The sequence below is a fragment of the Pseudophryne corroboree genome, assembly GCF_028390025.1.
Source record: "Pseudophryne corroboree isolate aPseCor3 chromosome 3 unlocalized genomic scaffold, aPseCor3.hap2 SUPER_3_unloc_3, whole genome shotgun sequence".
NCBI lineage: Eukaryota > Metazoa > Chordata > Amphibia > Anura > Myobatrachidae > Pseudophryne > Pseudophryne corroboree.
Genome location: NW_026967519.1, coordinates 756268 through 772840, shown reverse-complemented (window position 1 = coordinate 772840; position 16573 = coordinate 756268). Strand labels below are relative to the sequence as shown.

General features: G+C 51.1%; 1 protein-coding gene across 2 annotated transcripts in view; it reads left to right on the top strand.

Annotated features, from left to right (window-relative positions):
* Positions 1–3027: 3027 nt before the first annotated feature.
* The window catches only part of LOC134983939 (zinc finger protein 432-like), a 107930-nt gene continuing 94384 nt past the window's right edge, over positions 3028–16573 (top strand). For both annotated transcript variants that reach the window (XM_063949550.1, XM_063949549.1), the window contains exon 1: positions 3028–3112. The gene's annotated coding sequence lies outside the window, so the exon portion shown is untranslated. The remainder of the gene's footprint in view (positions 3113–16573) is intronic.

Genomic DNA, 16573 nt, shown 5'->3' with positions numbered 1-16573 from the left:
GGTGACAGTATCCAACATGGCTGCGCCCATGCAGACACTTGGAGGGACTATGGTTTGTAATCCATGTGGGAATTAAAACACAGTAATGGCGGCACCGGCCACAGGAGACGCCAGACTGATAAGTGCACATTCAAACCACGCGGGCACAGCGGACGCCGCGGCTGACGTAATCGCCACTCTGACATCCTGCATGCAGAAACTCAGGGACGGCGGCCATGGGAGACGCCATTCCGGATGTACATGGCGCCGCGGTGACAGCGTCTCAGGGTGACAGGAGAGGAGGCAGAAATGTGGACATCAGTATAACAGATGGGATCCGGTCCTAGAACGCCGAGCTAGCCTTAGGAGGCATCTGAAGGGTAAGTAATGGCGTCCAGATGCCCGGATCGTGACAGTAGGAACTGCAACAACACATTAAGGTCCCATGGTGCCACTGGAGGCACAAATGGAGGCTGGATGTGAACCCCTTTCACAAAGGTCTGAACCTCTGGAAGAGAAGCCAATTGTTTTTGGGGTCAACCCCCCAGGGGAGCCCAAGCGTCATGCGGTGGACTTGGCAGAGGCGGGGGGAGGACTTTTGGTCCTGAGTGCCTGATACTGCAGGCGACTTTCTTCCCCTTCCTCTACCCTTTGAAGCGAGAAAGGACAAGCCTTTTCCTCACATGTATTTATTTGGAAGAAAGGACTGCATCTGCTGATTGGGCGCCTTTTTCTACTGTGTGGGACCATAAGGAAGAAAAGATGACTTACCCGCATTCGCGGTAGACACCAGGTCAGTCAAGCCGTCACCAAACAAGACACTACCTTTGAAGGGGAGAGCTTCCATAGCTTTCTTGGAGTCGGCATAAGCATTCCATTGATGGATCCACAACGCCCTCCTGGCCGAGACCGCCATGGCATTGGCTCTTGATCCCAAGAGACCAACATCCCTCGCCGCATCCTTCAGGTAATCTGCAGCATCCTTGATATAACCAAGAGTCAAAAGAACATTATCTTTATCAAGGGTATCCATATCAGAAGCTAAATTATCAGCCCATTTAGCAATAGCACTACTCACCCATACCGATGCCACAGCAGGTCTGAGCAATGCACCCGAATTAGCGAAAATGGGCTTCAGAGACGTCTCCAGCTTGCGATCCGCCGGATCTTTGAGAGCTGTCGTGTCAGGGGACGGAAGCACCACCTTCTTAGACAAACGGGATAGAGCCTTATTGACATTAGGAGACGACTCCTATTTGTCTTTGTCAGAGGGTAAAGGATACATTATGAAAATTCTCTTGGGAATCTGCCACCTCTTGAATGGAGACTCCCAAGCCTTTTCAGAAATATGAATTTCATGAGGGGGGGGGCTTCGCCTCAGGTTTTTTCCCTTTAAACAAACAAATCTTTGTTTCCTGCACCGCAGGTTTGTCAGAGATATACGTAAAACTTCTTTAATAGCCACAATCATGTACTGAATACTGTTAACTAGCCTAGGGTGTAAAGTGGCCTCAGTGAAGTCGACATCGGAATCAGAATCCGTGCCAGTATCCATATCTACCATCTGGGTAAACGAACGCTTTTGCGACCCTGACGGGGCCTGCACTGAGACATAGCATCCTCCATGGATTTTCTCCACTCTTGTGTCTGAGACTCCGATTTATCCAATCTCTTCGGCAATGAGGCCACATTTGCATTAAGTGTACTTAACATAGTAAGCAAATCAGGTGTCGGCTGTGCCGACAAAGCCATCTCCAGACCCATATCTGCGCCCCCAGCAACCCCCCACCGGGGAGTAACACTCAGCTTCAGACATGCAGACACGTAGTACCGACACACACACACCGCCTCAGCTAGGGAACAAACCCACAAGGAAGCCCAGATAGAGAAAACACAGAGTGAGTATGCCAGCTCACACCCCAGCACCCATATATCCCACCAAACAATATATGTGGAAAGCGCTGCTGTTAATTAGAATATATATATGCACCAAATATCTGTGTGCCCCCCCCCCCACCCATCAACCCCCCCCCCACCCATCAACCCACTCAGTGCGGGCATGACGGGGGGTGACCCACTCAGTGAGGTCATGGCAGGGGAGGGGGGGTAATTAGCCCACTCGGTGAGAGCATGTGGAGGGCGGGTCATTAACCCACTCAGTGAGGGCATGAGGGGGGGGGGGGGGGGATCATTACCCCACTCAGAGAGGGCATGGGGGGCATTAACCCACTCAGAGAGGGCATGGGGGGGCATTAACCCACTCAGAGAGGGCATGGGGGGGCATTAACCCACTCAGAGAGGGCATGGGGGGGCATTAACCCACTCAGAGAGGGCATGGGGGGGCATTAACCCACTCAGAGAGGGCATGGGGGGCATTAACCCACTCAGAGAGGGCATGAGGGGGGCATTAACACACTCAGAGAGGGCATGAGGGGGGCATTAACACTCAGAGAGGGCATGAGGGGGGGCATTAACACACTCAGAGAGGGCATGAGGGGGGGCATTAACACACTCAGAGAGGGCATGAGGGGGGGCATTAACACTCAGAGAGGGCATGGGGGTGGGCATTAACACTCAGAGAGGGCATGGGGGTGGGCATTAACACTCTGAGAGGGCATGGGGGGGGGGGCATTAACACACTTGGAGAGGGTATGAGGGGGGGGCATTAACCAATTCAGTACAAGCATTGGGGGAGGCTTTAACCCACTCACCACCTCACAGGGCACACTGAGCAGCTCCCATAGCACCACGATAAGATAACCCTGGGATAGGTCCGATTGCTACCCAAACAAAACGAGCATTAAATTAATCTTACTCTCCAGCAGCCTGACGGCAACAAGATGCTAATCGTGTCGTGTCCTGGGATCCCGCTTACATAAACCAGCGCCGGAGAGCTTCAATACCGCGGCCGCACTCTCCCTTCCTCCTGTGCCACTGATTGCGCTGCACTGCTATTTAAAGTTCCCGCGTACGCGCGCCCGACGCTTCTTTCGACTCCGCCCCCAGCACCGCCCACTGCCTGACGTGCTCTAGGTCTTTCCGCGGAAGGCATCCTAGACGCTCCCCTCCCCTTATATATACAGCCGCCGCGCTGCATGCCGGGAGTTGGAGTTTCCGTACAGGTGTCTTGCAGGTAAGCGGTGCAGCTGCAGCATGCTGGGACATGAACTTGTTATCAGTGCGGCCGCCGTGTTGTGCGGGAGGGGGGTTCGGCGGCGGCAGCGGGTGACAGGGGAGCGGGTGTGGGGGGTGCGCGGGTGATGGCGAGCTTCATACCATCGATGGTTCTATCCGATATTCCCATTGATGGCGGGCGCCCCCTGTCCTCAGGGAGACTCACACTATCGGACTTGGCGATTGTCATACCTGTATACAGCTGCTGCTGTTTGGAATATATGTATCATATAGCTCAATTTCTGTAGCAGGGTACACTGTGTATTCCACAAGGAAAACCTCGGGGTGTAGAGTGGGATCTTGATCCAGAGAGGCACCAGCAGACTAAAGCTTTAGGCTGTCCCAGGATGCATTGGGGCCTCCTCTATGACCCCGCCTGCAGGCACTGGGAGCTCGGTTTTCCAGTTGGAGCCTGCAGAGCCGGTCACTAATAGGAGGGTTGATTCTATATCGGAGTGGGAGAACTTGAGAAGGGACCTTCTGACGTACCCAGGGGAGGAGACACGTCACCAGGGGGAGGGGCTACGGATGAACAGGGTACCCGAAAAGTACCCTCTCTTCGCTCGCCACGCTTTGGGCTCGGTGGCTCGCTCCTCTTCTCTCGGCACCTAATTACTAAAGATATTAGTTGGTGGTGTGGATCGTAGAGGAACTCTCCCACTGGCCTAGCTCCTCCCCCTTGTGCAGTGGCTCCTCCCCCTGACGGGAAAGGTCCCTTAGGCCACTTGGATCTAGCATCAACCCTAACAGGAGGGCCAGTGGCGGAACTAGAGAATGGTGGGCCCAGGTGCAACAATATGCATTGGGCCCCCTCCCATATTAAAAACAGGGAAATGGCGTCGCCCAAAATACGGTGTTTTATCTCACTAACAAGGGGTGTCGCCACACAGCAGTACTCCCAAATCACAGTAGAGAGCTTTACACACAGTGCGCCACACAGTAGAGAAGCTTATACACAGTACACCACACAGTAGAGCGCCTTATACACGTTGCGCCACACAGTAGAGTGCCTTATACACGTTGCGACACACAGTAAAGAGCCTTATACAGGGTACACCACACAGTAGAGAGCCTTATACAGGGTACACCACACAGTAGAGAGCCTTATACAGGGTACACCACACAGTAGAGAGCCTTATACAGGGTACGCAACACACTAGAGAGCCTTATACAGGGTACACCACACAGTAGAGAGCCTTATACAGGGTACGCAACACACTAGAGAGCCTTATACACGGTACGCCACACAGTAGAGAGCCTTACACAGGGTGCGCAACACAGTAGAGAGCCTTATACAGGGTACACCACACAGTAGAGAGCCTTATACAGGGTACGTAACACACTAGAGAGCGTTATACAGGGTACGCCACACAGTAGAGAGCCTTATACAGGGTACGCCACACGGTAGAGAGCCTTATACAGGGTACACCACACAGCAGAGAGCCTTATACAGGGTACACCACACAGTAGAGAGCCTTATAAAGGGTACGCAACACAGTAGAGAGCGTTACACAGGGTACGCCACACACTAGAGAGCGTTACACAGGGTACGCCACACACTAGAGAGCGTTACACAGGGTACGCCACACACTAGAGAGCGTTACACAGGGTACGCCACACACTAGAGAGCCTTACACAGGGTGCGCCACACAGTAGAGATCCTTATACAGGGTGCGCCACACAGTAGAGATCCTTATACAGGGTGCGCCACACAGTAGAGAGGCTTATACATGTTACAACACATAAGGGGGTATTCAATTATTGACGGATTTTTCATCCAGTCTAAAAATCGTCAATTATTGGTCATTTTTAGGGCGAATGACATTCCCCCTATTCAATGCATGTGCAGGATTTTTCAACTGGTCAAAAAATCCAGCACTAACGAAAATCACGTGGATCTGTGAATTTTCTGGTGAGCCATGTGTTTTGACAAATTTGCAGGCATTTTTGCCCATTTTTTGAGTCTGTTTTCTCCCATGCCAATTCGACAAAAAAAGTGAAAAGTCGTGGGCGAAAAGGGATTAAAAAATGGGCGAAAAACCCGCAATTAAATACCCATGGTCGAATTATACAATTTTTTCGCTAGCCGAAATTGAATACCCCACATAGTAGAGAAGCTTATACACGTTACGCCACACAGTACAGAGGCTTATACACATTACGCCACACAGTAGAGAGGTTTATACACGTTACGCCACACAGTAGAGAGGTTTATACACGTTACGCCACACAGTAGAGAGGTTTATACACGTTACGCCACACAGTAGAGAGGTTTATACACGTTACGCCACACAGTAGAGGCTTATACACGTTGCGCTACACAGTAGAGAAGCTTATACACGGTACGTCACACAGTAGAGAGGCTTATACATGGTACGCCACACAGTAGAGAGCCTTATACATGGTACGCCACACAGTAGAGAGGCTTATACATGGTACGCCACACAGTAGAGAGGCTTATACACGGTACGCCACACAGTAGAGAGGCTTATACACGGTACGCCACACAGTAGAGAGGCTTATACATGGTACGCCACACAGTAGAGAGCCTTATACACGGTACGCCACACAGTAGAGAGCCTTATACACGGTACGCCACACAGTAGAGATGCTTATACACGGTACGCCACACAGTAGAGAGGCTTATACATGGTACGCCACACAGTAGAGAGGCTTATATACGGTACGTCACATAGTAGAGAGGCTTATACATGGTACGTCACACAGTAGAGAGGCTTATACACGGTACGCCACACAGTAGAGAGGCTTATACATGGTACGCCACACAGTAGAGAGGCTTATACATGGTACGCCACACAGTAGAGAGGCTTATACATGGTACGCCACACAGTAGAGAGGCTTATACATGGTACGCCACACAGTAGAGAGGCTTATACACGGTACGCCACACAGTAGAGAGGCTTATACACGGTACGCCACACAGTAGAGAGCCTTATACATGGTACGCCACACAGTAGAGAGCCTTATACATGGTACGCCACACAGTAGAGAGCCGTATACATGGTACGCCACACAGTAGAGAGGCTTTTACACGGTACGCCACACAGTAGAGAGCCTTATACATGGTACGCCACACAGTAGAGAGCCGTATACATGGTACGCCACACAGTAGAGAGGCTTTTACACGGTACGCCACACAGTAGAGAGCCGTATACATGGTACGCCACACAGTAGAGAGGCTTTTACACGGTACGCCACACAGTAGAGAGGCTTATACACGGTACGCCACACAGTAGAGAGGCTTATACATGGTACGCCACACAGTAGAGAGCCTTATACACGGTACGCCACACAGTAGAGAGCCTTATACACGGTACGCCACACAGTAGAGATGCTTATACACGGTACGCCACACAGTAGAGAGGCTTATACATGGTACGCCACACAGTAGAGAGGCTTATATACGGTACGTCACATAGTAGAGAGGCTTATACATGGTACGTCACACAGTAGAGGGGCTTATACACGGTACGCCACACAGTAGAGAGGCTTATACATGGTACGCCACACAGTAGAGAGGCTTATACATGGTACGCCACACAGTAGAGAGGCTTATACACGGTACGCCACACAGTAGAGAGGCTTATACATGGTACGCCACACAGTAGAGAGGCTTATACACGGTACGCCACACAGTAGAGAGGCTTATACACGGTACGCCACACAGTAGAGAGGCTTATACACGGTACGCCACACAGTAGAGAGGCTTATACACGGTACTACACACAGTAGAGAGCCGTATACATGGTACGCCACACAGTAGAGAGGCTTTTACACGGTACGCCACACAGTAGAGAGCCGTATACACGGTACGCCACACAGTAGAGAGGCTTTTACACGGTACGCCACACAGTAGAGAGGCTCATACACGGTACGCCACACAGTAGAGAGGCTTTTACACGGTACGCCACACAGTAGAGAGGCTTTTACACGGTACGCCACACAGTAGAGAGCCTTATACATGGTACGCTACACAGTAGAGAGGCTTATACATGGTACGCCACACAGTAGAGAGGCTTTTACATGGTACGCCACACAGTAGAGAGGCTTATACACGGTACGCCACACAGTAGAGAGGCTCATACACGGTACGCCACACAGTAGAGAGGCTCATACACGGTACGCCACACAGTAGAGAGGCTTATACACGGTGCGCCACACAGTAGAGAGGCTCATACACGTTACGCCACACAGTAGAGGCTTATACACGTTGCGCTACACAGTAGAGAAGCTTATACACTGTACGCCACACAGTAGAGAAGCTTATACACGGTACGCCACACAGTAGAGAGGCTCATACACGGTACGCCACACAGTAGAGAGGCTTATACACGGTGCGCCGCACAGTAGAGAGGCTTATACACGGTACGCCGCACAGTAGAGAGCCTTATACATGGTACGCCACACAGTAGAGAGGCTCATACACGGTACGCCACACAGTAGAGAGGCTTATACACGGTGCGCCGCACAGTAGAGAGGCTTATACACGGTGCGCCGCACAGTAGAGAGCCTTATACACGGTACGCCGCACAGTAGAGAGCCTTATACACGGTACGCCACACAGTAGAGAGCCTTATACATGGTACGCCACACAGTAGAGAGGCTCATACACGGTGCGCCGCACAGTAGAGAGGCTTATACACGGTACGCCACACAGTAGAGATGCTCATACACGGTACGCCACACAGTAGAGAGCCTTATACACGGTACGCCACACAGTAGAGAGCCTTATACACGGTACGCCACACAGTAGAGAGCCTTATACATGGTACGCCACACAGTAGAGGCTTATACATGTTGCGCTACACAGTAGAGAAGCTTATACACGGTACGCCACACAGTAGAGAGCCTTATACATGGTACGCCACACAGTAGAGAGGCTCATACACGGTGCGCCACACAGTAGAGAGGCTCATACATGGTGCGCCGCACAGTAGAGAGGCTTATACACGGTACGCCACACAGTAGAGAGGCTTATACACGGTACCCCACACAGTAGAGAGCCTTATACACGGTACGCCACACAGTAGAGAGCCTTATACATGGTACGCCACACAGTAGAGAGGCTCATACACGGTGCGCCGCACAGTAGAGAGGCTTATACACGGTACGCCACACAGTAGAGAGGCTCATACACGGTACGCCACACAGTAGAGAGCCTTATACATGGTACGCCACACAGTAGAGAGCCTTATACATGGTACGCCACACAGTAGAGAGCCTTATACATGGTACGCCACACAGTAGAGAGGCTTATACACGGTACGCCACACAGTAGAGAGGCTTATACACGGTACGCCACACAGTAGAGAGCCTTATACATGGTACGCCACACAGTAGAGAGCCGTATACATGGTACGCCACACAGTAGAGAGGCTTTTACACGGTACGCCACACAGTAGAGAGCCTTATACATGGTACGCCACACAGTAGAGAGCCTTATACACGGTACGCCACACAGTAGAGAGCCTTATACATGGTACGCCACACAGTAGAGAGGCTTATACACGGTACGCCACACAGTAGAGAGGCTTATACACGGTACGCCACACAGTAGAGAGCCTTATACATGGTACGCCACACAGTAGAGAGCCGTATACATGGTACGCCACACAGTAGAGAGGCTTTTACACGGTACGCCACACAGTAGAGAGCCTTATACATGGTACGCCACACAGTAGAGAGCCGTATACATGGTACGCCACACAGTAGAGGCTTTTACACGGTACGCCACACAGTAGAGAGCCGTATACATGGTACGCCACACAGTAGAGAGGCTTTTACACGGTACGCCACACAGTAGAGAGGCTCATACACGGTACGCCACACAGTAGAGAGGCTTTTACACGGTACGCCACACAGTAGAGAGGCTCATACACGGTACGCCACACAGTAGAGAGCCTTATACATGGTACGCTACACAGTAGAGAGGCTTATACATGGTACGCCACACAGTAGAGAGGCTTTTACACGGTACGCCACACAGTAGAGAGGCTCATACACGGTACGCCACACAGTAGAGAGGCTCATACACGGTACGCCACACAGTAGAGAGGCTCATACACGGTACGCCACACAGTAGAGAGGCTCATACACGGTACGCCACACAGTAGAGAGGCTCATACACGGTACGCCACACAGTAGAGAGGCTCATACACGGTACGCCACACAGTAGAGAGGCTCATACACGGTACGCCACACAGTAGAGAGGCTTATACACGTTGCGCTACACAGTAGAGAAGCTTATACACGGTACGCCACACAGTAGAGAGCCTTATACACGGTACGCCACACAGTAGAGATGCTTATACACGGTACGCCACACAGTAGAGAGGCTTATACATGGTACGCCACACAGTAGAGAGGCTTATATACGGTACGTCACATAGTAGTAGAGAGGCTTATACATGGTACGTCACACAGTAGAGAGGCTCATACACGGTACGCCACACAGTAGAGAGGCTTATACACGTTGCGCTACACAGTAGAGAAGCTTATACACGGTACGCCACACAGTAGAGAGCCTTATACACGGTACGCCACACAGTAGAGATGCTTATACACGGTACGCCACACAGTAGAGAGGCTTATACATGGTACGTCACACAGTAGAGAGGCTTATACACGGTACGCCACACAGTAGAGAGGCTTATACATGGTACGCCACACAGTAGAGAGGCTTATACATGGTACGCCACACAGTAGAGAGGCTTATACATGGTACGCCACACAGTAGAGAGGCTTATACACGGTACGCCACACAGTAGAGAGGCTTATACACGGTACGCCACACAGTAGAGAGCCTTATACATGGTACGCCACACAGTAGAGAGCCTTATACATGGTACGCCACACAGTAGAGAGCCGTATACATGGTACGCCACACAGTAGAGAGGCTTTTACACGGTACGCCACACAGTAGAGAGCCTTATACATGGTACGCCACACAGTAGAGAGCCGTATACATGGTACGCCACACAGTAGAGAGGCTTTTACACGGTACGCCACACAGTAGAGAGCCGTATACATGGTACGCCACACAGTAGAGAGGCTTTTACACGGTACGCCACACAGTAGAGAGGCTCATACACGGTACGCCACACAGTAGAGAGGCTTTTACACGGTACGCCACACAGTAGAGAGGCTCATACACGGTACGCCACACAGTAGAGAGCCTTATACATGGTACGCTACACAGTAGAGAGGCTTATACATGGTACGCCACACAGTAGAGAGGCTTATACATGGTACGCCACACAGTAGAGAGGCTCATACACGGTACGCCACACAGTAGAGAGGCTCATACACGGTACGCCACACAGTAGAGAGGCTCATACACGGTACGCCACACAGTAGAGAGGCTCATACACGGTACGCCACACAGTAGAGAGGCTCATACACGGTACGCCACACAGTAGAGAGCCTTATACACGGTACGACACACAGTAGAGAGCCTTATACATGGTACGCCACACAGTAGAGAGGCTCATACACGGTACGCCACACAGTAGAGAGGCTTATACACGTTACACCACACAGTAGAGGCTTATACACGTTGCGCTACACAGTAGAGAAGCTTATACACGGTACGCCACACAGTAGAGAGCCTTATACATGGTACGCTACACAGTAGAGAGGCTTATACATGGTACGCCACACAGTAGAGAGGCTTTTACATGGTACGCCACACAGTAGAGAGGCTCATACACGGTACGCCACACAGTAGAGAGGCTCATACACGGTACGCCACACAGTAGAGAGGCTCATACACTGTACGCCACACAGTAGAGAGGCTCATACACTGTACGCCACACAGTAGAGAGGCTCATACACGGTACGCCACACAGTAGAGAGGCTCATACACTGTACGCCACACAGTAGAGAGGCTCATACATGGTGCGCCGCACAGTAGAGAGGCTTATACACGGTACGCCACACAGTAGAGAGGCTCATACACGGTACGCCACACAGTAGAGAGCCTTATACATGGTACGCCACACAGTAGAGAGCCTTATACACGGTACGCCACACAGTAGAGAGCCTTATACATGGTACGCCACACAGTAGAGAGGCTTATACACGGTACGCCACACAGTAGAGAGGCTTATACACGGTACGCCACACAGTAGAGAGCCTTATACATGGTACGCCACACAGTAGAGAGCCGTATACATGGTACGCCACACAGTAGAGAGGCTTTTACACGGTACGCCACACAGTAGAGAGCCTTATACATGGTACGCCACACAGTAGAGAGCCTTATACACGGTACGCCACACAGTAGAGAGCCTTATACATGGTACGCCACACAGTAGAGAGGCTTATACACGGTACGCCACACAGTAGAGAGGCTTATACACGGTACGCCACACAGTAGAGAGCCTTATACATGGTACGCCACACAGTAGAGAGCCGTATACATGGTACGCCACACAGTAGAGAGGCTTTTACACGGTACGCCACACAGTAGAGAGCCTTATACATGGTACGCCACACAGTAGAGAGCCGTATACATGGTACGCCACACAGTAGAGGCTTTTACACGGTACGCCACACAGTAGAGAGCCGTATACATGGTACGCCACACAGTAGAGAGGCTTTTACACGGTACGCCACACAGTAGAGAGGCTCATACACGGTACGCCACACAGTAGAGAGGATTTTACACGGTACGCCACACAGTAGAGAGGCTCATACACGGTACGCCACACAGTAGAGAGCCTTATACATGGTACGCTACACAGTAGAGAGGCTTATACATGGTACGCCACACAGTAGAGAGGCTTTTACACGGTACGCCACACAGTAGAGAGGCTCATACACGGTACGCCACACAGTAGAGAGGCTCATACACGGTACGCCACACAGTAGAGAGGCTCATACACGGTACGCCACACAGTAGAGAGGCTCATACACGGTACGCCACACAGTAGAGAGGCTCATACACGGTACGCCACACAGTAGAGAGGCTCATACACGGTACGCCACACAGTAGAGAGGCTTATACACGTTGCGCTACACAGTAGAGAAGCTTATACACGGTACGCCACACAGTAGAGAGCCTTATACACGGTACGCCACACAGTAGAGATGCTTATACACGGTACGCCACACAGTAGAGAGGCTTATACATGGTACGCCACACAGTAGAGAGGCTTATATACGGTACGTCACATAGTAGAGAGGCTTATACATGGTACGTCACACAGTAGAGAGGCTCATACACGGTACGCCACACAGTAGAGAGGCTTATACACGTTGCGCTACACAGTAGAGAAGCTTATACACGGTACGCCACACAGTAGAGAGCCTTATACACGGTACGCCACACAGTAGAGATGCTTATACACGGTACGCCACACAGTAGAGAGGCTTATACACGGTACGCCACACAGAGAGGCTTATACATGGTACGCCACACAGTAGAGAGGCTTATACACGGTACGCCACACAGTAGAGAGGCTTATACACGGTACGCCACACAGTAGAGAGGCTTATACACGGTACGCCACACAGTAGAGAGCCTTATACATGGTACGCCACACAGTAGAGAGCCGTATACATGGTACGCCACACAGTAGAGAGGCTTTTACACGGTACGCCACACAGTAGAGAGCCTTATACATGGTACGCCACACAGTAGAGAGCCGTATACATGGTACGCCACACAGTAGAGAGGCTTTTACACGGTACGCCACACAGTAGAGAGGCTCATACACGGTACGCCACACAGTAGAGAGGCTCATACATGGTGCGCCGCACAGTAGAGAGGCTTATACACGATACGCCACACAGTAGAGAGGCTCATACACGGTACGCCACACAGTAGAGAGCCTTATACATGGTACGCCACACAGTAGAGAGCCTTATACATGGTACGCCACACAGTAGAGAGCCTTATACATGGTACGCCACACAGTAGAGAGGCTCATACACGGTACGCCACACAGTAGAGAGGCTTATACACGGTACGCCACACAGTAGAGAGGCTTATACACGTTGCGCTACACAGTAGATAAGCTTATACATGGTACGCCACACAGTAGAGAGCCTTATACATGGTACGCCACACAGTAGAGAGGCTCATACACGGTACGCCACACAGTAGAGAGGCTTATACACGATACGCCACACAGTAGAGAGGCTCATACACGGTACGCCACACAGTAGAGAGCCTTATACATGGTACGCCACACAGTAGAGAGGCTCATACACGATACGCCACACAGTAGAGAGGCTCATACACGGTACGCCACACAGTAGAGAGCCTTATACATGGTACGCCACACAGTAGAGAGCCTTATACATGGTACGCCACACAGTAGAGAGCCTTATACATGGTACGCCACACAGTAGAGAGGCTCATACACGGTACGCCACACAGTAGAGAGGCTTATACACGTTGCGCTACACAGTAGATAAGCTTATACATGGTACGCCACACAGTAGAGAGCCTTATACATGGTACGCCACACAGTAGAGAGGCTCATACACGGTACGCCACACAGTAGAGAGGCTTATACACGTTGCGCTACACAGTAGAGAAGCTTATACATGGTACGCCACACAGTAGAGAGGCTCATACATGGTGCGCCGCACAGTAGAGAGGCTCATACACAGTACGCCACACAGTAGAGAGGCTTATACACGTTACGCCACACAGTAGAGAAGCTTATACACGGTACGCCACACAGTAGAGAGCCTTATACATGGTACGCCACACAGTAGAGAGGCTCATACACGGTACGCCACACAGTAGAGAGGCTTATACATGGTACGCCACACAGTAGAGAGGCTTATACATGGTACGCCACACAGTAGAGAGGCTTATACATGGTACGCCACACAGTAGAGAGGCTTATACATGGTACGCCACACAGTAGAGAGGCTTATACATGGTACGCCACACAGTAGAGAGGCTTATACACGGTACGCCACACAGTAGAGAGGCTTATACACGGTATGCCACACAGTAGAGAGGCTTATACACGGTACGCCACACAGTAGAGAGGCTTATACACGGTACGCCACACAGTAGAGAGGCTTATACATGGTACGCCACACAGTAGAGAGGCTTATACACGTTGCGCTACACAGTAGAGAAGCTTATACATGGTACGCCACACAGTAGAGAGGCTTATACATGGTACGCCACACAGTAGAGAGGCTCATACACGGTACGCCACACAGTAGAGAGGCTTATACACGTTGCGCTACACAGTAGAGAAGCTTATACATGGTACGCCACACAGTAGAGAGGCTCATACATGGTACGCCACACAGTAGAGAGGCTCATACACGGTACGCCACACAGTAGAGAGGCTTATACACGTTGCGCTACACAGTAGAGAAGCTTATACACGGTACGCCACACAGTAGAGAGCCTTCTACATGGTACGCCACACAGTAGAGAGGCTCATACACGGTACGCCACACAGTAGAGAGGCTTATACACGTTGCGCTACACAGTAGAGAAGCTTATACATGGTACGCCACACAGTAGAGAGCCTTATACATGGTACGCCACACAGTAGAGAGGCTCATACACGGTACGCCACACAGTAGAGAGGCTTATACACGTTGCGCTACACAGTAGAGAAGCTTATACATGGTACGCCACACAGTAGAGAGCCTTATACATGGTACGCCACACAGTAGAGAGCCTTATACATGGTACGCCACACAGTAGAGAGCCGTATACATGGTACGCCACACAGTAGAGAGGCTTTTACACGGTACGCCACACAGTAGAGAGCCTTATACATGGTACGCCACACAGTAGAGAGCCGTATACATGGTACGCCACACAGTAGAGAGGCTTTTACACGGTACGCCACACAGTAGAGAGGCTCATACACGGTACGCCACACAGTAGAGAGGCTCATACATGGTGCGCCGCACAGTAGAGAGGCTTATACACGATACGCCACACAGTAGAGAGGCTCATACACGGTACGCCACACAGTAGAGAGCCTTATACATGGTACGCCACACAGTAGAGAGCCTTATACATGGTACGCCACACAGTAGAGAGCCTTATACATGGTACGCCACACAGTAGAGAGGCTCATACACGGTACGCCACACAGTAGAGAGGCTTATACACGTTGCGCTACACAGTAGATAAGCTTATACATGGTACGCCACACAGTAGAGAGCCTTATACATGGTACGCCACACAGTAGAGAGGCTCATACACGGTACGCCACACAGTAGAGAGGCTTATACACGATACGCCACACAGTAGAGAGGCTCATACACGGTACGCCACACAGTAGAGAGCCTTATACATGGTACGCCACACAGTAGAGAGGCTCATACATGGTGCGCCGCACAGTAGAGAGGCTTATACACGATACGCCACACAGTAGAGAGGCTCATACACGGTACGCCACACAGTAGAGAGCCTTATACATGGTACGCCACACAGTAGAGAGCCTTATACATGGTACGCCACACAGTAGAGAGCCTTATACATGGTACGCCACACAGTAGAGAGGCTCATACACGGTACGCCACACAGTAGAGAGGCTTATACACGTTGCGCTACACAGTAGATAAGCTTATACATGGTACGCCACACAGTAGAGAGCCTTATACATGGTACGCCACACAGTAGAGAGGCTCATACACGGTACGCCACACAGTAGAGAGGCTTATACACGTTGCGCTACACAGTAGAGAAGCTTATACATGGTACGCCACACAGTAGAGAGGCTCATACATGGTGCGCCGCACAGTAGAGAGGCTCATACACAGTACGCCACACAGTAGAGAGGCTTATACACGTTACGCCACACAGTAGAGAAGCTTATACACGGTACGCCACACAGTAGAGAGCCTTATACATGGTACGCCACACAGTAGAGAGGCTCATACACGGTACGCCACACAGTAGAGAGGCTTATACATGGTACGCCACACAGTAGAGAGGCTTATACACGGTACGCCACACAGTAGAGAGGCTTATACACGGTACGCCACACAGTAGAGAGGCTTATACACGGTACGCCACACAGTAGAGAGGCTTATACACGGTACGCCACACAGTAGAGAGGCTTATACATGGTACGCCACACAGTAGAGAGGCTTATACACGTTGCGCTACACAGTAGAGAAGCTTATACATGGTACGCCACACAGTAGAGAGGCTTATACATGGTACGCCACACAGTAGAGAGGCTCATACACGGTACGCCACACAGTAGAGAGGCTTATACACGTTGCGCTACACAGTAGAGAAGCTTATACATGGTACGCCACACAGTAGAGAGGCTCATACATGGTACGCCACACAGTAGAGAGGCTCATACACGGTACGCCACACAGTAGAGAGGCTTATACACGTTGCGCTACACAGTAGAGAAGCTTATACACGGTACGCCACACAGTAGAGAGC